The sequence below is a fragment of the Nilaparvata lugens genome, chromosome X (assembly GCF_014356525.2).
Source record: "Nilaparvata lugens isolate BPH chromosome X, ASM1435652v1, whole genome shotgun sequence".
Classification (NCBI taxonomy): domain Eukaryota; kingdom Metazoa; phylum Arthropoda; class Insecta; order Hemiptera; family Delphacidae; genus Nilaparvata; species Nilaparvata lugens.
In genome coordinates this window covers 90,227,745-90,232,681 of record NC_052518.1, presented here as the reverse complement: position 1 = coordinate 90,232,681, position 4,937 = coordinate 90,227,745, and positions in this window count along the sequence as shown.

Genomic DNA, 4,937 nt, shown 5'->3' with positions numbered 1-4,937 from the left:
AGATCAACCGTAGCAATTTTAGCAGTCGCTTGACCTTCTTTCTCTTCGTAGGCTTTGTCTCTCCCCTCAGCGGCGGCGGCGGCGGGCGCGGCGGGGGGTTCCTCAAATCCTCCTTTGTCCTCCCCCACCTGCAGCGGCTTCGGTAATCCTGCGTCTCTCCCCTCCTCCTCCTCCACCTCCAGCGGCTTCGGCGTACTGCACCTTGCTTCATAATAGAAACTATCAAGATCGCACTGAATACCAATAGAGCGAGTTTGCGGCTTATCCAAAATATCAGAACACAAAGAATAGGACATGTTGGCTGTTCAAAGGTGAAACTGATAATGGCTTACATTTGTCGCAGTACACACCTTATATAACCTGCAGTGATGCACTCTATCAACAAATTACTGAACTTCTTTCACCATACTCGTGAGAGGTGTGTATTCCATCACACGATCGCTAATTAAAACGCAATACGCGGAAGTATTTGCAGGTACTGCACTTTTAAATTCCATTTCAATACGAACATCTGTCGATGATTTCAAATGACTTGGTTGGTGTGAACAATCTACAACAATCAGTGGTGTTGATTCACAGAATGTTTTAAAATCGATTTCTGTTCCGAGTTCACTATTGATTGAATGATTATAATACGAGGGTGCGAAATCCAAGAACATGCGGTATAAAACCTCCTTCTTACCTAGCAGATTTTCATATGGATAATACTCACTGTTCAAATATACTTTAACATTGTAAATACCGCAGCTATCAAAATTAGATATTGATTTATTTATTTTATTCTTACGATCAGTTTGAAATGCAATTATAACGTATTTTGGACTATCAAAACTCGATGTGGTACGAACTGCCCAAGAATGGTTAAGTGAATTTTGCAAATTTGGTAATTCACAAATTTCCCAATGGCGGAAACCTAATTTCAGTGGAGTGTCAGCATCGAGCAGTCTCAAAAATTTCAGTCTTACATGATCTTCTAAAGTTATGTAGGGCATGCGCCATTGCAGTTTTGTAATTTTCACACTAACGTTTGTTCCGCTTTGAGACTCAACACAATTTAGATCTGTCGGTGACCTCAATAAGACGAGTTCCTGTTTCAAATTTAAAATTATTCTTTGAAAATCTTCAAAAAACGGGAGGATTAATTTCAGCGGAACACAGAAAGTGAATGTATTATCCGTTAGCTCATATCCTGCTCTGTCAAAACCAGCCAAGTGATATGTGTTTTTATCGAGAGTATTTTTCACCAATATAGCTTTAATTGTGGATGTTAATCCAATCAATCTTGATTTAGAAATTTGCTGACCTGCTAATTCATATCGTATTTCGTCAAAAAGGTTACCGATTACGTTACTGCTTAATTTATAGCCTGCTGCAACTGGTGTATCGGCTGGGTCTTTTCCCGGTTTTGTACAGTTAACTGTTCCCTCAATCAATATGAATGATTTACAAGGTAAAGAATAGACATCTAAAGAATTTATGCCAATACGTGCCTCGTCAGAGTTTTTTATTTCCTGTCCCGAATAAACTGTATGAGTGTGAAATTGGAATTTAGTAATATCATTATAAAACTGAAGGTCTGTCTCCACATCCAGTATTTCACTAATTGCCGCCGCTCCCCCGCCTAACATGTCGCCAATCGACTATAAAACCCAACTTTTCTAATATTCTCGCGCTTTTAGCCGACAAAGCACGTTTGTTTTTAGGTGTTGTCGCTATCGCGTTCCTTTCTCTAATGACTTGATTGGTCTTATTCGAACGTGGGTTGAAAATAAGATAACCCATTACTTTTCACGTATGTGCAACCTAATTGTAATTGTATCTCCGCGGAAATCAATAAACGATCCGTTCTGGTCCGTTACCTTTACATTAATAGTTTGAATTCGATGCGTATTCAAAGGTACATAAATAATCGGTGATGGTACTTCGTTTATTAAATAACCGCTAGGAACCTTTGGTAAAAATTCGTAGATTACATGTTTTTGTTTTCCCTCAGAGTAACTGCCGCAAGCTAAATTACACTCAACAAGAATACTGTCAACGCTTGTTATGTTAACCAAATGTTTGGAATAATGCCATTTATTTGGCTGCAAAACAACATTATCAAAACCAAGTATCTTAGCAATCGAATCAGAACGTGTTAAATCAATGGCTTTATCAGAATGAATTTCAATCTTCATAGTATTTACGTTTGCACGTATAATAAGTTTATTCTTCTTGTCATCAATATTCAATTTATTCTTTAAAGATTTTATAATATCCTCAACTTCATATGCACCAGTATCCAACTCGATTAATCTATCACCATATTTGAAGCTGGAATTTGTTCCTTTGTTAATGTTTGCAATACTATTGTAACTGGAAAAATTAATCAATCCAATTTCCCATTCACGATTTTTATCCAATTCTATAATTTCTTGTAAATGTTCATAGAGATCACTTGTGTTAGATCGTAATGTAATAACCACCATCTTGTGTGTTCACCACAATCACTTAATTACAACTGATTTGCAAGAAACAATAATGTAAGATGACCACAAAAATCGCTATTTAATGGTTGCATATGCTCTACATTATAAAATATATTTACTCCATTTTCTTTTTTCCAATATTTGTCCAATTCGTATGGAGGTTGTAAATTTCCAATTGGATCAAAATACCAAACATTAGAACCAATTTTCTTATATGCTACCCAGTGTGTCCCATCCTCGCTTTCCCTGGATAAATAGACTTAGGTAGTCAATGAATGGGGCCGAACATTGCAGTCTCATGACAGCACCCTCTTCCGAATTTTTAATTGCCTCAGCTATTTCATCACGAACGCTTTTCACAGCGTCTGCCATCTCGTTTTTCTTAATAAAATCTCCAATATCATTTTTAGTTGCATACTTTTCTGCAATTTGATTAATCAGAATAGCAATAGCATCTTTTGTAATAAACTGCTCAATACCCTCCATAATATTAGCTTTTATTGCACTCGCCATTTCAGATAATCGTTTTTCAAACTCTTCCTTTGTTAATGAAGAACTAATCAATTTCTGCAAAGTAGATTCTAAATATTGCTTATCAATTCCCGATGGGTGTGTTTCATTTACTTTAGTAAAAATTTCTGTACTAAGTTGTTTCAATTTAGTATTGAGATAGTTTCTGTCCAGCACCTCCAAATTCTTAATTTTATCTGATACGGCTTTTAATTTTTCATCTAAATAAGCCTTATCAACTTTATCGTTGTTAATACTGAGCAACTGAGATGAAAAGCTGTCTGTTAAAGTTTTCACTTCTCCTAAAGCACTCTCTAGAGTTTGAGTTCTCTCTCCAATAGCTTTATCGATATTAGCACTGAAATTTTGTAAGGTGCTTAGAATATGTTCTCTTTCAATTATGCTCACTCCAATATTCTTTGTATTTTCCGAAACGAGTTTGGTTATTTGCGAATCTAAATAAAATTTCACAGCTTCGCTGATTCCTTGCTGATTTATCGATTCGATTATCTTCTGTGTTATCGAGTCAATATCACACGTAAGACTAGCTCCGCTAGGTGTATCAATTCGTCCGAATCGATGTAGAGTCATCGTGACACTAAACAATTAATTTTGCTTCTTTTAGCTCTTCAATTATACTCGCAATTTCCACATCATGCCCAGTGTTCCCACTAGCTTTTGAGGAATAGAGTAAATTTAATCTTTCCACTAATTCGTCAAAATTATCAAAGTATTGATAAATTCTATCATGAGAATTATTTTTTGCAAATTTCAATAAACCCCAACCCTTCTTTTTACTAATTTTTTTACTGGGAAATAACTTTTGAATCAATTGCGATTTAATTCCCTGATTTCGTTTAACATAGCCTCTTCGATCTAAATGTATACCTGTAAGTGTTAAGATTTTTTTATACTTATCCAGATCTCTCTCATTATAAAGATTTGAGTTTGGTCTCGCACTGAATAACAACTCAAGTAGACCGTGTGTTAATCGAAATCTTTCACTATCAATATCTATATAACCATCAACAAATATTACTTGCTGATTACCAATATAATACACGTCATCTTTAGAATTATATGAAATTCCATAACTGATTGAATTATTCTGTTTTTCCGCATGAAACGTTTTTAGATATTGTGACAGCACATTGTCGTTTCTGCTAGAACCAAGTAAACTGTTTTCAAATTTAGTCGAGCTTAAAAAATTGTCTGCTGAACTCTCATAACTCTGTTCATCTCCCTCCTCATTATCATCAATTTCCATACTCTCCTCTTTTACCTGTTCCTTTTTTGGTTTTACATCAGAGTGTGAGAATTTGTTTTTTCCCAGTTCAATTATGGGCTCTATTAACGGAGAGAGCGTTTTCCTATTATATTCCTCCGATCGCTTTTCAAAATTGACTAAGCTTTTATGCTTCTCTCTAATTACTTTTCTCAATTTCTTAATCTTTTCGATTAAACCAACCTCCTTTCTATTCAGCTTCCTGCCGTATGACAACATGACTGCACAAAGAATTAATCTCTACTGAACGGTAAGAAACGTATCGAGCGAATCTCGGTACTTCCCGCTATTAATTCCACACTCGGTCATAATAGTTAGAAAATTATGAGGTTTACGATTCCAAACTGTATGACAAAGTTTAACGAAATCTTTATAAGGAATATCTGCTCCAACATGATCTCTGTGAATTAATTTCAGACTCAATAAATCTACCTTGAAGATTATAATCATATTTGCGTTGTCCCTAGTGAAATGTTTCTGTGTGGCCCCATAACTCTGAATTAAATATGCAGTGTCAATATTACGATGTCGACCCATGGTAAAATATTCTCTTATTTGAGGCACGTGATTAAGTTGGAAGTCATCGAAAATGACAAGAGAATATTGTTGAATTTTGTTGGGGTGAGCTATAGATTCCGAATTGCTGTTTATATGAAATTCAATACCCTTCATTT